The 23,245-nt window shown below is 38.3% G+C and overlaps 1 protein-coding gene across 2 annotated transcripts in view; it reads left to right on the top strand.

The window, feature by feature from the left end:
- Nucleotides 1-23,245, top strand: part of LOC133993773 (zeta-sarcoglycan) — a 169,801-nt gene that overhangs the window by 74,144 nt on the left and 72,412 nt on the right. The window lies entirely within an intron of this gene.

Raw genomic sequence — 23,245 nt, forward strand, 5'->3', positions numbered from 1 at the left:
AGTTCCGGTCCAAGCTGTAAATCAGGTCGGCCTGGTCCAAGCTCCTTTATCCTCTTTTTCTCTACCAGTCTTGTAAAAGGATGTTTTTGTAGAGAAATAACCAGATAATCTTTAATTTCCACTTTATTGTCAACTCCTGAAATTACCGTCAGCAGGAGTTTGAGAGACAGCCACGCTGACAGGTGGGTGTGAATGACAGCCAGAATTGTCCAAATCACATTAGATTATAAAATATAAAACAAGACTAATTTGCTGCCAATAAAAGTGGTTATATCCTGGGCACACTGAGCTGAGCAGCGTGGAAAAACTGAATCAGGCCAATCAGAGAGCAGCTTCAGGTCATGTGCTTGTCAAAGTTGAAGGGCTTACATTCCTTCAACACTCTCATTAGGCCGGTGCCCCGCACACAGGAAGTATACACAGATATTAATCAAATACTATTTGGAATCGACTGCGCAAATGACAACAGGTGCAGACAGCAGTATTTAAATGATGGTTTTGCGTGTCTTAATGGAGAGTTTGGACGAGCAGAAAGCCTGCAAGCGCAAAATGAAATTTGATTCCATGGAATTAGAGTTTCTATTGGGGGAGGTTAACAAATATATTGAGTTACAGCAAAAAAAAAAAAAAAAGACATTACCAGAATAAAACGCTATATGGAAGAGTATTCATGACAAAGTCAGTGGTGTTAGTAAAACCAAAATTATTCCACTCCAAAAATATTAACACAGGTGGAAAAAAATCAGTCTGCATTTTCTGTCATTGTGCCTCCGTCTCCTCCTCACCAGAGTAACAAGTCATTTGTGCGCAATGAGCAGCCAGTTAATACCTGCCCTTCAAAGGTATTATTTATAGACGTAGTTACCGTCTGCAAAATTACTTTCGGGTTTTGTAAATCACAATGCGTGTGCTAAATTAACATATTTTTATTTTCTTCTCCCTGTATTTTGGATACTGGGGTTAAAACGCCACATATTGAATATTCATTAAGGAAAATGTACAAAATGGACAGCACGTTTTATCTTGCACATTTGAAAGACGCAAGCCTCAGTGCGCCCCATTATTAGATCAGCTTGCATATTTTTTTGCAGGTGATGCCATGTTTACATACATTTTTACACACACCCACCTTCAGTAAATCAGGCCCAAAGTGTAGGGTCTCCCAGTCTGACAAATGTAAAGTTTATTTGATTTAAACAGCATGTCACCTTTGGCGAGTGGCACTCACTTCAGGAGAATTTCTCCAGCCTTCAGCCTGCAGGAAGGAATGACTTAGACACCCTGTCGGTGATAATAAGTGTCGGCGTCAGAAGATGAGAGCTCCACCATAGAGAGCTTGTCAGATGTCTATGCTTTTTCCATGTCACCCACAACATTAAAATAGATATCAAGTAAGAAGTCAAGGCTGCAAGGGAAGTTAAATTAAAGATAATAGAAAAAAAGAAGAAAGAAAAGTTTTAATGTGTGAGCTTTGCTGAGGTTAGTGGGGCCAGGACAAGAGGGGATTATTTGATCATTTTTCCGGAAGCAAGAATACGGTCATCAATTTTTTATTCCAGACTGAGCTTAGAAGGTTGCGTAGTTGAGCATATGTGTGTGTGTGACTGTCTGCATATTTGTCTGTCTGCATCGGCGAATGTCCATATTCCTGTGTGTGTCCAGTGTGTGAGTGTCCAGTATGTACGTGCGTGCCAGACGTGGTCGCGACCCATGTAAAAATAGTCTCCATTAACATTTAACAGCATTTTTCAGAATGTCAGGAGAATGAAAGTCACATTGGCCCTTGAGGGGAGAGAGGAAACGAGACAAAATGAATAAGAATATTAATCCCTTGCTCTAAAAGATCATTCCATCCCTCCCTGCAGCTGCTGTCTGAGAGGTCACATCATCCAAAAGCCACAACAAATGCCCTTATCACAAAATTTGACTGGAGAAAAGGGTACATCATGCCGTACCCCGTTTAATCGAAGAATTTTGATAATGCTGTCATTAAAATGGATACTCCATCAAATATATGCCATTTCAAGCAACTTGTGATGATGGCGCAGCACCAACCTAATGTGCCTTTATACTGTACGTATCTTTACTGTGGACAATGTCAGAGTAAATTAAAGCCCTTCATCCCATAAGTGTTAATTCATGTTTTGTAGATTCAGTGTAGCATAAAGTGTAGCATACTGCACTCATAAGGTTATGTTATGCTTCAACAGAACCTATTAGAATGCATTTTGTGTAAATCAGAATATATTATTAATTACATTATTAATAATTGTTATAACACTTGCATAGAGTGTTTTCTTTGCTTTTAAAAACCTGTCATACAACTTATTTAAACCTGGACTGGCAGAAAAAGGTGCAATCAATTGTTTTAAAGACCTTTTCTTTTCTTATACCATTCCATGGGGATGCCCATGAGATGATGTACCTGTCTTGATAAACCAATTAAAAAAACAAACACAATAGGCACGCTTGAACGCCTTCCCTTCACTGTGACTATTTCTGGCCGTAGGCAGCATTTCCCTCCACATCCATAAATGCAGCATTGCTGGAATAAAGACTGTAGTAACCATTGAGCACAAGGCCATCAGCTGTGTGCCAGCACTCCATTTAACATTTGATTTAGTGATCTACACACACTCAGGGTCATTGGTAGTTGGCCGGGTTTCTTCTTGAGTGCAGTTTTATTTTAGACTTTATCACCTCAACCCAACGTTACTCAATACTTTTAGCTAGAGCACACTGTCTGTCCTTTTCCATCTGTAACAACCACAGCTTCAGCTTTTATATGAGATCCGCAAAATGGATTGTGATGCTTCGCTTTAAAGCATGAAAAGCTTTAAAGAGTTTTCTCTGTATATCTAAGTTTGAATGCCCCCCCTCTTCCCCTACTCCTGATTTCTGTGCAATAATTAGCATAATGATTAGGCGAGCAGATAGCTTTGTACAGACAAATTTATCTCTTAGCCTACAGCTAGTTTCAATGATAGCATCAGTGGGAAAATGAGGCCCTGTATGAGGGAAAGAGACAGTCAAGACAGAGACATTTTATTCCACAGCCAGAGCTATTTTGTTCAGTGTAATTAAGTGTGTAGATGTATGTTCCAACATGAGAGGTATTCATGCTAACTAGACTGAATGAAACATAACGTGAATCACAGCAAGATGAGTAATATGTAAATATACATTTGATCGTTGTCTTGGATGTCCATGGCTGATCTAACATCATTTACTTATATCCTTCTTTCTGCCCTGTCTGTTTCAATATTCTACTGAACTACAAATGATATTTTCATGTAGTAAAATAATTTGTTCTTCATATTCTTCTGCTGTAGTCTTCTAGTCGAGTGGAACCGAGTTATTTTCTTCACCCAATCACAGTTGCTTTACGCTTTTAAAATGGTATAGTTTGTGTTGGTTGGTTGACTTTTTTTGTTGTCCACTAACTTAGTCCATCAATTCAGATTTGTAGAATTTAAGAAAGTTAAGTATCACGTCTCATGTGAATTTTTTTTTTTCACCCATCGAATATTCACATGTTCATTTGACATGCAAGTAAGCAATATACATTTTGTGTCTGCTGTAAAAAGGCCACTTAATGAGAAGGCAGGACTGTTCTGTGGTTATGATTGGTCATTTTATTGATGATTTTGTTCCACCAATCATGCACAGCTTTGATAAATCCAGGCAACTAAGCTTTCTGTTAATTAAGAGTGTAAGCAAATGATAGGCAACCACTGTGTGCTGGAAGAGAAAAGTAACATTAGTAAGTTTGTAGTTATTACACAGTAATGCTGTGCACAGTAGTAATGTTAGACTTGTTTTGTTTGGTTTATAGTTGTTGTTCTTTACTGTAGGCTACTTTTCATCCCTTTGCCAGATAATTTAATTAAGTAATATAAGGTATAGTTTATTCAATATGTTGTTGTAATTGTCATGTATCAGTACTTCATACGCTCAATATCCCCTCTATATCACCCTGTAATGATTCAACTTTCCAGATCAGCATACAGTAGATGCTAACCCTTAGATATTTTTCACCTGCTGAAAAAACACTGCCACTTCCACCAAAACTGCACTAAACAGACATTCACAGTGCATTTATACACACCCCAGAACACACCTTGTCCCTGCTGGTATTATGTATTCTCAGGTTGTTTCTAGGGGAACGGTCGCAATCCACTGTGTGAAATTAATTAAGGGTGGACATTTGAATTAATTAACTGGATGGGAGTATGGCATTACACTGCCCAGGCCTTATGACATTAAACACACACACTCACACTAATATTCACACGCAAACAAAGACACACACACTTACACTGAGGAGATACACACAGATTAAATGTAATTACCAGTGTGCAGATCATTGGTACAATGTGGTTCAGCCTTAATTACATATTGTACTGCTCCTCTCTATATATGTGTGTGCGTATTGGAGGAAGTATATGACAAAAAAAGAGATAGGAAGCGTATGATAATTTCAGTTGCATTTCAGTAACATGAATATGAGTGCAAGGTAAGCAGGTTTAATTTTTTGCAGTTAACTCCCTAACTCCTAACTAAATGAAATGTTCTTCCCAGCACACGTGGTTGGAGTATAAAATGCTCATCCCCTGCGGGATAACAAAGGATGGCAGTTGGAGTCATTTTTGAATTCCGAACAATTACAACAACAGCAACAACAACAAAGAAAAAAAAACCATAAATAAATCAATAAAAAACTCTATATAGAGAGGACTCAACCGCTCCTGCAGTTCAACCCTTTGTAATACACAGATACAATTTTCAGTTAACAAGAAAGCTGGGCTAGCAGTTGCTAGGAGTAGTTAACTTTTTTTCTCAAGATTAAAGAGGATTGAAAATGTGAGCAGGTTTGACAGTTTCGTTTCATTTCAGTCAGTTTACAAAAATCCTGTATAGCTGCACTGGTCATACACAGTCAAATAAAGAGCTGAAACACAGTCACACCAAGTGACAAGGTGAGTGGAAGACACATTTTTTAATAGCTAAAAGCAATCATATAAAGTTTTATTACCATGAGAAGGGCAGGAAATGGTTGATAATATTTTGCTTAGACTGTGTTTAAATTATAGCTTGCAAGTCCTCTGCCATGGTAAAAACAGCCTCAGGATGAGTAATCTCATGCATCTATAATCTGCATTTATAATCACAGAGCAGTACTCCTGAGGTAAATTAAAGGGACAACACCTAATTGTTAAGTGCTCCAGGTCTAGTGAATAATTTGGGGAAAGTATTGTGACATCAGTGCACCAGATTGTTAATTAAGTAGCACACCCTGTGACACACATGTGGCTCCTTTCTACCAAACCTGCTAGAACAATCAAATTAGTGGGTGGCAAAGCTGTTGGAGGATTATTGGATTCAAGAAAATCTTCAGTGTAAACAGTTGAAAGATGAGGCAGTATGTGTACAGTTTACATAGCTTGTAGTCAAGCCATACTGTCCACACAGGCTTTGGTGTAAAGTATTGATGGGGTTGTCAGTCAGAAGTTAATTCTGATAAACAATAGCTGGAAATGGGATAGACTAGGCAGAGATGTCTGATGTTAAGCAAGGCTACAATCTACAGCCCAACCGATATGTCAGTCAGCCAGTTTTATTGGCCAATATTGGCCTATCACAGATATATTATTATTGACGCATATGTTGTTGATATTGATGTGTCCTTGAGGAAGATACTTAACCCTAAATTGCTCCTGATGACTGCACCAACAGTGAGTGAATCTTATTGTCCCTTTGATGAGCAGGTTGGCACCCTGGGTGGTAGCCCCTACCATCAGTGTATGAATGAGTGTGAATGGGTGAATGTGACATGTCGTGTAAAAGTGCTTTGAGTGGTCAATAGACTAGAAAAATGCTATATAAGTACAGTCCATTTACCATTAACAATTATAAAAATTTCCAGTTCAGTCTACTATTTCACTGCACTGTTGTCATTGTATACAATACAGTTTATCACTAAACAGTAAAATATCATGCCTCCATTACATATCTTTGTCACAAGTGTTTGATAACCACATTCAAGGGATCATTGCAAAACATTGGATGTTTATTTATATATTCTGTATATATAAGATTATCTATATGATTTTTTTAAACTCCCTTTTTTTTTTTTTTTTCAGTATCGGTCAGGTCTTCCTTTTCCACCCTGCCAATGTTAGTGCTCTAAATGAGGATACATTTCTTAAGGCCAGTTTCCAGAATTCAAGAGGCTGGCAAATCCCTTAATTAAAAACAGGCTAACATAGAGTTAGTAAATAGCTTTACTTATGTTCCTAATGTTCAGCTGTGCACTCTCTAAGTTCTTTGTTTTAATCTCCATCATACTACCTTTCATGTTTTTAAAAAAACATGTTGAAGGAAGACTACAATTCTAACAGTTACACCATAGGGAAGCACTGTTAAGGCCACCAATCAAATAATCAATCAATAACTAATAATAGCAAAATAAAGCCAATCATGATAAAATTGATTTTGTTTTAATTATACTGCAGACATATTTCCCTCCTTAACAACGTCAACGTTGAATATGTGAAAAAGTAAAACATTTTGTCATGCACGATTAAAGTATCCTCTTCATCTTCCGAGTCGGTCTCTTGGTTGTAAGCTTATTCAGTCGGAATTTGTGTAATATCTCATTCATGGATGGTTTGAAGGTAATGGCATTTCATGCTATGCTGTTATGTAATCAATGATGTTTTGTAGCTTAGGCATGACAACAGCAAAAATACTTTAATGATGTGGATGTCTATGACTTTCTGAGCTGGTCTTTTCATTATTTTTGATAGCAGATTAGATGGTTTTGAGTGTGGAATAGTAAGTTAAGTACTCAGGAGGCCTCCCCTTCCTTCCTGAAGAATAGCAGTATTCAGACATGTGCTGAGACTGTCTCACTCCTTGATGTCACATGGTACATTTACAGAGGACATAGAAGGTTGCTGTGACTTAGAGGCTCACCTTCTCAGGGGCCAGCACAATGACATACATCTGCTACTGAGAGAATCCCAATGCTGCCCTTAAATGTCATCGTGGAACAGCTGAGGTGAGATTGTTTACTCCCTTGAGATGTTAGAGATTGCCACAACACAATAATGGTGATGATGCTCCTGGGGAGACAGCGCTCAGGCCAAGAGGCCCCTGCACTATTTGGACTACCTAGTCAGTCGCTTACATCATTGGTCCCAATGTAGCAACATACTCAATGTTAGACCAGTGATCAAAAATAACAACGGCCAACTGGCAGATCCAACTGTAAACCAAAGAGCCAGAAAAGCAATGACACTAGATGACCAAATACCTACCATTAATGACTGTCAGGTTGCACATTTCCATTGCTGATAGCCAATGCTCCCTCTACACCACTACCCAACCTGGTAGCATTGTATAACAACACCAAATCACAAGTCTGAGAAAACTACAAAGTAGTTGAATTACAATATTTAAGTAAATAAATACATGAAATGTAATATACCTATTACTGCAAAATATGAAGTGTATTATGTTACACCCACCTGTAACTTAATACATTTTGCAGGACTGTATAATGAGTGAAGAATTAAATTCTATGAAAAGGCACACAGCAAACATGCAAGCAAAAGCTGCAAGACCTCAACTCCAAATCAACATTATACCAAAGGGACCTGTAAATGGATAAATATACACACAAGACACAAGCAGCAGTATTTCCCATTCACAAAGAAGGAATAAAAAGAGACCAGAGGTGCAGAGAGTTAGTGTTGCAGTTAGTCAGTAACACCACATGATGCAAATATAGCTGTGGAGAAAGACAGAGCAAAGACTGGCTGAGTCTCCGGGAGGATAAAGGCCCAGATCAAAGTATACTGGATGAAACATAGACAGGAATCATGAACCAAAACTGACAAGCAGTCCCGAGAAAAAAAAAGAAAGTTAAAAAGAGAGAGAACTTGAAATCCCTGAACAACAGATGGTCCAACTCAGACAATTCAAAGGAAATTGTAGCAAATGAGTCTCCAGTAACATAAATACTGATTCTCAGTAACTTAAAAGTATGGTAATCCTGAAAGCCATACACAAGATTCTTCTAAATATCCACTGTCCAGACATCCCAAACAAGCTGACATCCTAGTGTTCAGACAGTGAACATATTCCACATTACATGCATTTGAGTTGTCTGAAATTATACATTGAAGTTGACTGAAAAACCGTAAAAGGTATTACAGATAGAAGTAAAGGACAAAAAAGTGAGAGAGGGAGGGAAGGATGATGAAGCACTAAGTACTGGATGGAGATCAAAGCGAGATATAACAAGAATGTAAATAAGCAGGAGGTCTTCCGTTGCCCGGAAAAATTGAGAGTTGAAAATTAATTGAAGAGAAGACAGTTGAAAGGGACATCAAGAAAAAAGGAAAAAAATGAGAGAAAATGAAAAAAGTGGGATTTTGCACTTTGTACTCACTTTACTAACACTTATACTTGGATCCTTGCATCATCTCGACTTACTGTATGCAGCTCGTCAAATACGATTAGTTGACTCATTCTTTTCATTGGAAACTGTTTCCAGGGTGAATTTTTATTTTAATCCCTGAGAATCTTATTCTTATTTATTCTTTGAATGCATTCCCAGTCCTCTTTCTCTTTTGTGTCTGATTCATAGAAAACATTCTTGAGACTCCATTTCTCATGTACCATTTAAATAAGTTATTCCAAGTCCTCTCCCTGTATTTTGCCCCATCCTTGCAAACTATTCCCATTAAGCTCTTTATTTTCCATTCAGACTGCACAGTTATACTGTTCTGCATTTTCCAATGAGTAACTTTGTTGTCAGATGTTACACTGTAGTTAAAGTGATCAGTCAGTGCTACTGTGTAACATCCAGATAAAGTTCAACTGCCACTTCCAGCCATTTATTAACGTTTGATGTCACATGACACATCTCTAATTCCTCCATTGCTGATGTGTGATGTCAAACAGAAATTCAGCTCTGTCCAACCATTTCATGCAGCAAAATTATGACACCACATTCACTGCATATTATGGAAAATAAAATGCATTCCAACAGGTTCAATTAGTTCCCTGGACTGGAACCATTTTCTGTCTTTTTTTTAATCTCCATCATGTCTTTTCCTTCAGACAAAATCTCAGCTGTTTCACTCATACTCACCTCTCATCATTGTAAGCCATTCCCATGCCCAATTTTATGCAGTGTCTTGCCATCAAGAGGAACCACTTCATCTCTCTCATGTCCTGCCCTTGTAAACCATTTCCAGTAATTATGAAGGCAACTACTCGACTGGGGATTTCATCACATGGCTAAGAGCTCTGCAGAGAGGCCAACATCAGGAAATCCCTGTCACAGCAATGAGACACTAACAAACCACAAGACATACTGAACTGCAAGAAAATGAGCCAAAAAAACCCTGGGGAGCTTTGCTTAAAGTCTCAATTCACAACCCAAATGCAAACAAAAAGGTTGCCACACTAAGGAGTGTCAGAGATGAGGTTTGAAAAAATAATTATTTTCCTCCCTTGATTGTCTTCATGCAAAGAGTGATAAAATTGCACGGCTAAACAAGCTTAGTGATTTATCATTTCACACCGAAACAGCTAATTGTTACACTTGATTGATTTTAAGCATAGTTTGACTTCTCAAGAATCAAGTAAAACAAACACTTTGAAGCTTTTAGTCCATTTGAAAAAATCCTGCAAATTCTGCCCATTTCCTTCTTCAAAGTGTTTCTAAGCAGACAAAGAATTGCTTAGCATTTGTCCCCTACTGTACTATTTATCAGGATCAGATGTATATAGAACATAAGAAAATGGAAACTCCCAACACTCTCAAGCCCCCCAGTGAATCAGAGTATCCAGTTGTAAGCAGTCACATCCCTTCCAGCAGTGCTCCTCTGGGAGGGTGGGCACATACATTATTTAATGGCTGACTATGGGATAACACGCTGGTGGGGTTGAGCTAGATAAAAAGGTACATAGGTTAGTGTTGAGAGGAGAGAGCGATACAGTATATATATATATATATATATATATATATATATATATATATACAGTACATTTAATTGACTGGTCACTCTGGAACAACACATGCATTGCATGTGCATTTGGGTATTTAACATGTCACACTCTCCTTCCTCTGTATATATGAAACATAAAAACCCTGTGCTGAAAACTATTTCCCAGTAAATTATGTTTTTCTTTTCTTTTCTTTTTGCTCCAACTGAACTCTTTTCTGATGTAGATCAGGCTTTTAAGTCACTAACCTTGAGGCAAAGGATAAGCCACTACATTATTGTGCCATATTTCCTGTAGCAACGATAACTGTGATCTAGATTAGCGGTGGAACCTGCAGCCTTTAGGCTGGTAATAGACCAGTAATGTGAGTGTTATTTATTTCTGCCAGCTATGATAGCTATCCGATCTGTCTCACTTTGATGGAATGGATTGTCCTGACTCTGTAGAGGTGATAGGGTTAAAGAGACGAGCCTGTATAGCCATTAAAGAGAAGATGGGCTGTAAACACACACATGCACTCACATGAAGCTATGTGCCCATGGGTTCTGCACAAATGAAAACGGATCTATTATGGTCCCATGGGAAATTGGTTAAAAGAGAGACAGCAATGGAAACTACATGAAGAAAGAGGGACATCAGAGCAATAAAACACATGGAAGGAATCTTATATTAAATAAAATTTCAAATACATCATATGATTTCAAATATTGCTATTTGGACTGTGCAGCAGCCGTCTCAAAACCAGTGTGCCAGTGATAGAAAGCACCATGTTAGTCATGTTAGAATGATGAGTGAATAAGAAGGAAAAAACAAACACATTTTTGAGTAGGTTTTTTTTGGGTTGTTTTCAGTAGAACTGTGTATGTGTGTGTGTGCGTGTGTGTGTGTGTGTGTGTGTGTGTGTGTGTGTTTGTGTGTGTTTGTGTGTGTGTGTGTGTGTGTGTGTGTGTGTGTGTGTGTGTGTGTGTGTGTGTGTGTGTGTGTGTGTGTGTGTGTGTATGTGTGTGTGTGTGTCTGTATGTGTGTATGTGTGTGTGTGAGAGAGAGAGCCAATATAGGTCTCCGAAACTGACCCTGATCAATAATCTATTAGCAGCAAACCATGTCTGCGTGGGCAGACACAAATACACATTTAGAAACACAAATATACAGTCTATACACACATACATATAGACACATATATAGGTGAACAAGGTCAAATATTGTCACACTTGCACATACTGTACATTACATACACACATGCAATGTCTCACAGGGTAATCTCATCCCACACACCCACACACACACACACACACAAACACAATCTCTCTCTATCGCTCACTCACATACACAAACTTCTCCAGAGTTAACTTATTCCTCTTTCACCTCAAGTATTTGTACCACAGGGGAATATTTCATGGCAAATGGAGCATTGCAACTTTATCTGCTCTGCTCTGCTTTCCTCTTCCATCCTCTCCACTTATCTTGTCTCTTCTCCTCTCCTCAACCATGCCACAGGATGCAGAACTTGAGGGGAAAATTTGCTTCTATATTGATAAATATGGCCATGATGCATTCAGAGACATCGGCCCATGTTGACTTGGCTGCTCTGTGTGTGCTCAAATGTGATTTCAATATCTTGCAGTTCAAGCTAGCTAAGTTTGAAGTAAAGCTATATACTTAATGTTACATGTGTAAATATAATCACCATGACTGTGAATGCATGTGTTCTGCAGACTGATGTATGGTATGTTGTGTGTGTGAGTGTTCATGCTTTATATATGTTTGACATCATGGATTAGTTCAGCTGGCTCACGCTATAGCCCCACAGGGCAGGATCATGTTTCAACACCTCACTGCTTCATTGCTGCAAGGACACAACCAGTTTAATTTTGCCTCCATGCCCATGTTTGAAACAAACAGAGCAGGCATAGCTGTATGATGTTTACGCATTGCCACTATACACCGTTAGTCACATACAAGTCCTACTTTTCTACAGATGTTACTGATTTGCTGCCTGTCCTGAGAATGCATGCTACCTTCAAATAAGTGACTAAGGAATAGTTTCAAATGCATCCATAAATGACAACTTTGTATAGCAGTCTTGTGTATGTTCAATGTGTTTTTCAGTAAATTCTGAGTTGTTTGAGATGATCAATAGAATGAAATATCTTGCCTCTGTGTGTGGAGAGCTTTAGCAAACTATATGTACCAAAGCTGGTCTTTGAGGTACTGGAGGATCTCTTAGACCACTGAAGCTGACCTGTAGGGGGTTGAAGAAAGAATGACATCATAATATTATAATGTATTCATCAAGAACATTGTTCAGTGACTCAATGGTTATCACTATAGACACAGCAAGAAGATCCTGCCGATTTGAACCAGATGCGCCAAACAATTGACCACTCCAGTGTTTGTGTGTATTCTTGCATTTGAATGAAGACATATTTGAAATTTGAAGATTTAAATTGGACTTTAGTCTGAAATCAATAACAGAAATGATAATGCAAAAACTGTACAAAAAAAAGCACAACTGCTCAAACACCAGAGTTGAAAACACTATGGCACAATAACACAACATCAATATTTCATACAACACATACATATTGTCTTTGCTGTGATAAAAAACAAAAAACAAACAAAAAAAGCAAGTAAGTAAGAAGATTTTGAGAATTATTACCTCTGCGAAGCATAGTGTAACTAGAGTTTGGGTTTAGTGTAAAAGACAAGCATCCCAATAAATACCACAGTACCACAGCTGTCTTTCTGTGTGTGTGCGCGCAGATAGCAGAACACCAAACAGTATCAGTCCAACATGCATTAATAAGTGAGTCAGAGACTGCAGGAAAATAAATAAAAAACAAGGAATGATTACCAGGTATACAGTTGCCAGCATGCGGATAATGTTTTTGTTATTTTTATTTCTTTTTGCCCACCTTTCAATCCTCTTATCGTGTACTGACAGGTTTTGTTCAACCACAGCAGAAGCTCTCACAAAAATATTCAACTAATGCCACAACAGGACTAACTATACACTCACATTGTGTGCTAAAAACCGTTATGAAAATATGTTTTCCCACTTTAATCTGAATTGTTGTAAAATTGTAAAACATCCTCAGGTACATTTTATCTCTAAGCCCCCAGGTTGGGAGGCATCCTGTGTAAAACCCTCATTTCTCTCGTATATGAAAAACATTATTAGAAATTCTAAGCCTTTTATCAGGGGTTACAGCAAAATGCTGATTTCACCACAGATTAGATGTATTTCAAGAAGCTCATTAATATACTTACATTCATATTTATTTAGGAAATATTCAGATATGTGGGAGAACGAAGCGAGTCAAATAATTTGGTGAATATCAGTCAACCGTGCATAAAGTTCAATGAGTCATGTGACGACAGATTTAGGGAGGTTAGTTGATGCACTTAAGAAAAATGATGCATATTTTCTGTATATATTTAGTTTTTCTTTCACATTTGCAGGACAACCTGAGTTATATATAGTAATTAATATTTAAAATAACTTCCAGTTCGAATGTGACATGGCAGTGGCTCATCTGACTTCAGACAATTTATTTTCCAGTTGGCATTTTTTCCTCAAGCAGTGTGACTTTGTTGACTGGTCTCGTAAGCACTATATATTATTGTGGAGGAGCAGAAAGTAGAGAGCTGATGTAGCAGCTTCTGTTTATAGATCTATTTGGTGTGTCTATCTCTAAAACAAATGCTCTGTGGTTTACCCTCCTCTGCCTTCCATCTCTATCTTGCTCTCCCTCCTTCTCTCTTTTTTTTTTGTTCCCTTTCCTCTTTGCTTCTCTCATCGTTTCAAGATTTATCACTCTGCAGGCTTGGAGCTGGGAGGTCCCTTCTCGCCTCTCCTTCCTGTTCCTACCCTCCAACTCTCTCTCTTTCTCTATGCCCCTAGTCCTACACCCTTCCCTTCACTCAGCCTATTTTTACCCCAAGTCCACCACACCCCAACCCGTTTGTCTCTCTCATCCTTTCCATCCCTGTATCCCCCCCTTTGTGTAGTACGATCCATTCAATGGGTCTGGCAGAAAGAGCAATGGGACTTTGTGGCACAGAAGAGGCTGTAACCCCCAAAATGCTTACAGACAAAAAAAAAAAAACTAATAATAATATATGTCTGTGTCGCCAACTTATATCTTCACCATGGAAACATTTCAGGCATAAACAAGCAGTAATTTACATGATGGATCGCCATAAAACCTTGACACTGCACAGTTCATTTAAGTGGTTTCACTGCAGAGGGTGGTATTGTTTCTTTGTGTTTGAAAAGCTGTTGAATTACAGTAAAATAAAACATTTGAGATAGCAGCTTTATGTAGCACTGCTAACCTGGAAGGCCATGAATCTTTAGATGAATCATGATGAGATCGCCTGGAAGGTGTGAAAAGACAGCAAATTATTTTTCATCTAGCAGGAGAGGTGGATTAATGCTTTCAATTGTTTTAGGTTGCTGTCTGGAGCCTTACAAATAGCACACACCTGTGCTTGTTGTGGCAAAATAGAAGCTTACTGAGCTGTATATGTAAATATAAAAAGAATGTGGGAAAAAATGCATTCATGCACGCCCACAAACCAGCCAACACTTGCTTGAAGATGCTGCAAAACTCAAATGCATTAAAAACACATATGCTCCATGCAAAAGCACAACAAACGGAAATCATGTGAAACTGCTGTGAATAACATCATTGTTACATTGGTGTCAGAAAAAAATGAATCTCACTAGTATTTTAGATCAATCCAGTGTTTGGAATATGCCTGAAGACAGGCTTATTGGATAGAGGTGTGTATCCAGTCATCTGATGTTTTGGATTTTAACAATCCCTGACCTTGGAGCCAACTTTGGTTGAGGATTAAAAAATAATATTATTAAAAAGAAAGAAAAAACAAAACAAAACTTAACTGTTCTGAAAATACAAAATAAAAACTCTTAACTCACTCTGCTCATACCTGCCTGACATTCTGTGATTTGTTACCCTTCATCATCAGCCAGATTCAAGGTATCATCACCAAAGGAAACGAAAAGGCGAGAAATGAAATGTATGACGTGATTAGATAATAAGAAAAGAAGATGTCAGGTCATTCCATGCAACAGGTGTCTGGAAATCTGGCAAAACCTTCAGTGCTGTGGTGCCATTGAGGTACAAGGGCCAACAAATTAGCAATCTCACTTCCTGTTCTTTTTTTAAACAGCCATCTGCATGTACTGCTCCAGCAGCTCTGAGCTTAGCTAGCCAGAAAGTGAGCTTTCCCTTACCAACCAGTTATATGGCTGTAATTACAGTTTCCAGCAACAGACCTGAGATGGGCCAATGAGACTCAATGTAGTGGCTCAGATACATTAACTAATTCAGTTTTAGATAAAGTTTTACATTCACTGTGACACTCAATCTGAATAAGTGTAGTGAAGCTGTAAAGCAGGCTTTCAGGTATTAAATGCACTAATTTTATCTCCATACAATTCTGTATTAATTATTTTTTTTAAAAGCCACACATAGACTAGATATTAAACAATTCAATCAAGCAGCACTGTGACTTATTTATTTAATGTTTCTGCCATAGAGGTCTGAAATAATTGCAGTCATTTAGAGAGGGCCCTGACCTCTGAAGCTCTCTCTCTCTCTCTCTCTCTCTCTCTCTCTCTCTCTCTCTCTCTCTCTCTCTCTCTCTCTCTCTCTCTCTCTCTCTCTCTCTCTCTCTCTCTCTCTTCTCGCTCTCTCACTCACACACACACACACACACACACACACACACACACACACACACACACACACACACACACACACACACACACACACACACACACACACACACACACAGAATAATCTGACATGGCTCGATTGGCTCAGTCTCATAGCAGCTGTCACTTTGAGATTTAAACGGATTAAACTGATCTCAAAACTGTTGACACAAGGCTTGTACAGGACACCAACGACATGTTAAATAGCTGATAAGACCTTTGAATGCACATGAAGACCCTTCAACATATTAGATCCAAGTACCTTGAGAGTAGGCTATTAAGCAACAATGGTTTATTTTCTGTTGTTAGATTGCCTCGGGGACTCAAAACAACAAATTAGCACTGCACACCAACAAACACATCACTTATTTAATAGTCCTTGCTAATTAGCTGAATTAAAGTTGAAAGTGAAATGAAGGGACACCGCGGGCACTGTATCACCATCTCTTTGATTGGTATTCTGTTTTAACTTGGACTACAGATTTACAATATATTGTCTTTCCAGATAAATTTAAACAACTTTCCCCTGTCTGTCTCAACTCCTTTATACTTTAAGTGAAGTACCACTTGTCTCAACAGTTTGTATTACAGTCTGCCTATCATGTCTGTCTATGCCTTGTTGTTCTTAGCATTCTCCTAGTTTTCTAAGTAACACAAACATTTTCCTCTAGTGTTTATAAGTGTGGGGCTCTTCACAGATTAATACAGAGATGAATCCACATAATCGAATAGTCACAGGCCTGCTGCATCTCTCAGAGTCTTCAGTGTCAATTCCAATGTTAAAAATTGGCTTTGTAAATGTTTACGTAGGAGAAAATGCACTCAACACATTTGTGAGACCTACAATATACACTAAAGGTGTTTTAGTGAATGTTGTGAATGAGGCAAAACAGCTTGTATAGACTTGAAACCTGCAGACAATACTTACACTTATACTTATCTATATGTGTTTAAATGCAAATATAATGCAGTTATTAACACAGAGCGTTTTGAATACTCTACATAGTTGATTCTTGTTGAAAGGTTTGAATACATGCTACAAACCAGTTTGGCAGAGCTTTCACCCACACCCACCCCACCATGAATATTTATACTGATTTAACTGATAACTGAATCGCTGAATCAGAATTGACACGAAATAATCAGAGTTAATTCAGAACGTCAGACCAAGTTGCAGATAGACAGGTAGACAGGGTGAAGTGATGGTGGCTCTCTGGACTGTCAGAAAGACGGGAAGAGAATACGACACACAGCGATAGGAGAGCTGAAAGCTTTTTATTAGATTGACAGCTGAAAGTATATTGTGTTAAGCTCACGTCCATGTCCTTTTAGATAGAGAGATAGACAGACAACCCGTGAGACAGGCAATCACAGAGATATACTCAGGAGAGCTAAAAGCTGTTATTAGGCTGATGGCAAAGACGAATAAACTAAATGTAACTTCTATGAGACTGGAGTACCTTGTTTTTTAGATGAATACTATATGACAGGCATGCAAGATGGACAGGAGAGCTGAAAGCTGTTATTAGAGTGATGACTAAAAACAAATAACCAATCGCATCACTTATTAACCTTGAGTCCAGACCTGCTTAGACTGACAGTCAGACATGCAGCGCTAGTAAGACAGTCAGTGAGACAGGCAGGCTGAAAGCTGTTATTAGGACCCATCTGTACTGGTGGTGGCTGGAGGCTGCGATGATGAGCCACCAGTCCACAGCTTATTATTACCTGACTAATTACATTGGCTACCTCAGGCCGGCAGCCCTGTGCCTGTATTTATAATCAAAGCGAAATTAAACTATTAACTGAATTAATGGCACAGTGGTGTATGTTGTGTCAGCTCACAAGAGATAGCATGATACATGTGCCTTTAGTGTATTTATTTGTTCCTCTGCGCACATTTCACACAATGAGGGGGGATTTATGAGCGAGAAGCGAAACACTAAAGCCAGAGGGAAAATGCAGAGAGCGGGAACAGAGAATGAACAGAGAAGTGAGCTGACGTTAAAGTAAACATCCCAAATGATAAATGGTACATGTGCATGTGAGGAAATATGCTACATGTGCTCACCAAACCATAGTTTGACATTGTTTTAAAATAATTTTATAATTCCTATAAATGCTGAAATCCTTCCACTTCTGTACATTTCCATGCACACATCAGAGGATTTTGATCTTCAGTTTCTTCCTATGTTCTTTTTGTAAATCGTATCAACCATACTACTAGCATCTGCAATATCCTATTTATGTCTGTTTTACCTACAAATAGCTCTAATCCAATCAAATGTAATTATATCACACATCCTGGCAAATGTATTTTCTAATATGAATTGTTTGAGTAGGATTTGTTTTGAATGTATTTTGCTACTGCATGTAGTCATCCAATTGTCAACCTTTAATTATTTTCTACGCATTTCAAACTGTGCTTGATTTATATATGTGTGTACGTGATTCTACACACTCATCTCCCTGTGGCTGCTCGAGGACATTCCTGTCTTAAATGATATTACTATAACACAACATAGGCTTGCTGATATTGAAATGTTTGATGTGTTTTTATGTGGAATGTCTGTAGGGTGGTTTCATATTCTATTGTTTAATCAGTGCTCTTTTGCATAATGATGGCATGTGCACGTGATGTTGGACGGTGTTGAAGCTTATCTGAGGTGGACTCATCTCTAATCATTGTGAGGCTGCTGTAAATTGGCCACAGCAACATCATTTGGCAGTCAGTATGAGAGCATGTGGATGTGTCCGTGTTGCAGCTGTGCTCTGTAAATAGCGTGAAAAAGTGGCAGCTTCATTTCTCTGGTGAAGAAATACATAGATGTTGTATTGTCATATCAGAAATGTGTCAGTTTCTATAGAACACAAACTAAACATTTTGCCCACACTTACAGTGAATGCACACACAGACACACATCCTAAAGTGTGCTACAATTCAAATACAGATTGGATTTTTAACATTAAACTAAAACCATTTATGTGTTATTTATGTCCTCTAGCCTTAACCAGTGGTGGAAGAGATACTCGGATCAGATTACAAGTAAAAGTCCTGCATTCAAAATCTTACTGAAGTACAATTACATAAATTAGCACTGCCAGCAAAATGTTGTCATGGTAGAGCTAATTTCAACACATGATACTAATATGCGTATAACGGTGCATATATAACAATATCATATATTTACGTATGAATACTGATCTGAGAAATAACTAGTAACTACAGCTGTGAAACATAATATAATATAATACAATACAATACAATACAATACAATACAATACAATACAATACAATACAATACAATACAATACAATACAATACAATACAATACAATATAATATAATATAATACCATATATATTCTGGAAAAAGGTTTCAATATCGGGGGATATTGGAAGCATATATGCCAAAAATTATAACAGTGTTAAAGATGACATATACATCACTGGGCAGATTGAAATCTAAGAAATGAAATTATATTCATTCTGCTGTGCAAAACCTCATTTTTATAATTGCAAAGGCCCCGCCAACATCAAACTAACATTAAAATGAGACCATGTTAAGCCTCAATCAAACATCATGCAAATGCCATGAAATATCAGATTTTTAAAGAAGGACCTTTTAATGGAGAGAAATAAAACTTTAGTGTCACAGTGCTGAATAGGCTCTCAACACAATATATATTAAGAGAGACAGCAGCATATGGTAATTTTTGTTTTTTCTTCAGTTCACTTCACCTACAATACTTCTAAGGTGCATGAGGAGGAAATAGACTGTAAAAGGTCAACATTTCAGTAACACTTGTTGTAGAAGATGAGGCCAATTTGTTTTGACCTTTGTTGTTGCCTTTCATCAGGCTCATCCAGCGCATGCTCTGTTTGTTAATCAGTCTTACCCAATAGCCAGTGAACAGGATCATTTAAAATACCTTTTCACGCATTGTTTCACCTGTTGTTGTTGACTAAAAAAAGTATTATTTTAGCAGCAGCTCTTAAACTGAGAGTCAGTGTTCACAAATATGTTTTAGATATATATGTTGTATATATGTTCTGTAGATATACATGAGTTTTAATTTCATGAAGCCAGTGTCTGTTTCCTGGTTCTTGGTGTTAACAAATGTGCCAACAAAAAAGCAACTGGAGAATTTGTGCATTTGAGTTTGACTGATGCAGAATATGCTCCATGAAAGTTTGTTGTACGCCTTTGCTTTCCACAATCCACAAAAGCTTTACCAAACAGAACGATTGAATAGACGTTTGAATGGATTTTATCAGGGTACAGTGCATAAACATTATGTTCCAGTATACCAGACAGAGAGAGACTAGTCCTAAACTAAGATTCTATGAAATGATCCATTGAGAAATAAGCCTAATCTTGGGCTAGACTTAATCCTTGTCTGGGAAATGTATAATTATGAACAAATATGTCACTTTAGTGAAAATTGGTAACCAAGTTTAGAGCTGATATTTTGCACCTGATGAAGTGCATGGTGAATAACATTGATATCTTCAATATATAAAATAATATATAAATAATGATATATTATTTATATTAAGAAGGACAAGCCATTATGCTTACCTACTCATGTTTCCACCAGTCAGATTGTTTGGCTTCAATCAACTGTTGTATAAATAGACATTAGCAGCTGTTTAATATTCAGCAATTATTTACAGCCCTTATTTCCATGTATTTGCATATGAGTGCTTAATCAAATAAGACTTTCCATCTATGGTCGCACTTCTAAATGACAGAGTCCTGCACTAAGTGAATGGGATCAGGCCTGTTCATGCACACTGCCCATTGAGCTGGAATGATTCAGAGTACATTACATCTGTCATGCCTTACAAAGCGCCCATCGCTTTAAACAGAGTGGAAAGATAATATAGTGAAGCCTATCACACGCCCCGTTGAAAATAATTAATCCAGCATACATGCGTTAGGAAACAGATGAGAGAGGCAATGCACAATAAACCCTGTGGAGCGCTCATTTGTTGTTTGGCAAATTTGTTGCCTGACTCTGTCTGAGTGGGTGGTGTGCATCTCTGCATACGTGCACAGAGGCAGGGGTGTGTATGACTTTACACCTTAGGACTTGTTTGGATGTTTGCGTGTGTGCGTGTGTGTGTGTGTGTATGTGTGTTTGTGTGTGTGAGTATACTTGTATGGCTAACATATTGAGAACCAATTTGAGTTTTATACCTGGTAAGTGAGGACATTTTAGGAAAGTGAGGATATTTTAGCCGTCCTATGGGAGGCTGTTTAGGGTGAAATCATCGTAATATGTGCACATACGCATTGAAAACGTGCACACACACATTGACAATGTGCACATACGCATTGAAAACGTGCACACACATTGAAAACGTGCACACACGCACATTGACAATGTGCACATATGCACTGAAAACGTGCACACACACACATTGACAATGTGCACATATTGAAATACTTGCACATACATTGACATGATGTGCAGACACGCACTGAAAATGTCCACACCCTACCACCTTCTCACACAGTGAGATATAGGCTACTTGTGTGTGTGTGTGTGTGTGTGGGTATCTGAGTGTGCGTGTAAAATTTCAGTGCGCCAGGAAGTTGTTTCAATGTAACAGGAAGGCACTGCCATCTGTCCTAATTTTCAAAATAAAATCAGGGCGAATGATTAATAAGATTTATGAGCAGGTGATGTGCCTTGTAGTGACAGATTGTGTATCTAGGCAACCATATTCAAAATTAATCACGTGCTCACAGATTTAGGAATAATATTTAGTTCGACATCCCTAAACCTATGGAGAGAGATATAGAGATATCTTATTAATCATTCGCCCTGATTTTATTTTGAAAATTAGGACAGATGGCAGTGCCTTCCTGTTACATTGAAACAACTTCCGGGCGCACTGAAATTTTACACGCACACTCAGATACCCCCACACACACACACACACAAGTAGCCTATATCTCACTGTGTGAGAAGGTGGTAGGGTGTGGAAATTTTCAGTGCGTGTCTGCACATCATGTCAATGTATGTGCAAGTATTTCAATGTGTGCACATTGTCAATGTGTGTGTGTGCACGTTTTCAGTGCATATGTGCACATTGTCAATGTGCGTGTGTGCACGTGTTCAATGTGTGTGCACGTTTTCAATGCGTATGTGCACATTGTCAATGTGTGTGTGCACGTTTTCAATGCGTATGTGCACATATTTCAATGATTTCACCCTAAACGGCCTCCCATACGGTCCTCACTTTCTGACACACTTTCAAAAGGCTGTTTGAGGCTTCAGACTTACCCACATAGTCACTCAAATTTGTCACTGCCTCTGTGAATGTGTACGTGTCAGTTGCCATACGCTTTACGTGTCAATTCATATATCTTCATAACTCGGGTTTGTCCTTCATGTTTGTGTTGTTGTTTGTGTTTGTAATCAGCCCGTCCCCGGGAGTCCCTGGACGTTCAAAAATAGAGCACAGACAGGTGTGACTTATTAGAAATTTTGTCTCGATTCGCCTAAGCAGACCACAAAACAATGAATATCCATCCATAGCAAATAGAAAAATGGAGAGAGGAGGGGTGAAAGAGGGAGATTGAGAGTGTGGAGGAAGGAAGTGGGGGAGAGGATTTTTCCATTTCAACGGATCAACGACTTTCCAATTTTAACACAATTCTCATTTGGAATTCAGACCAGAATGCAGCAAGATATTAATTTTGGGAAATCAACAGAGAAATTGGGTCACCTGTGAGCTATTCATTTAAGGCTGCCAAAACAAATAAGCAATTTAAAAGAGAATAAGAGAGAAAAAGGAGTTTAGGGAAAGAGAATATAAAAAGAAATGATGTAAGTGCAGAGATATAATGAGAGAGAGAAGGGGAACGAAGGGAAAATCTGGTTAAGAATGTGAGTTGAAGATTTTGCATACTGATATACACAGTAAAGAGAGGGAAGGACAAGGGAGAGGGGGACTGAGAGAGAGAGAAAGAGATAGTAAAAGGTTAGATTGAGTTTGGGACTTAATAGAAATGGCAGACATTGTGTTTGCATTCATTGCAACACATATCCACCGAATGTAAACTAATGTGGGCAGCGACTGGTTCAATCAGACTTTAAAGAGTGTAGCAGAGGTCAGGGTCATAGTGGCATTTAGCTCATTTAGATTGAGAATAATTGCCTTTTTTTCACACATGCAAACACACACACACAATTGGAAGTAAACAAACACACTCACAGACAGAATGCTGTTTTGAATGTATTATGCAAATTAGATGCAGAGTGTGTCAGGATGGCAAAACTATGAAGGCTGATACAGGCTCGGGCAGTATTGGTTATACAAGTTAATGCTGTATTGACTGCATCCAGACGGGTGAGGTCAGGGGCTACAGGGGAGGGTAAGAAAGCACAGAAAACGAGTGTGTGTGAGTATGAATGGATGCTGTGAGAGTAAAGAAGGTCATGGGTAGGGTGTCACACCCTTT

The sequence above is a fragment of the Scomber scombrus genome, chromosome 2 (genome assembly GCF_963691925.1).
Source record: "Scomber scombrus chromosome 2, fScoSco1.1, whole genome shotgun sequence".
NCBI lineage: Eukaryota > Metazoa > Chordata > Actinopteri > Scombriformes > Scombridae > Scomber > Scomber scombrus.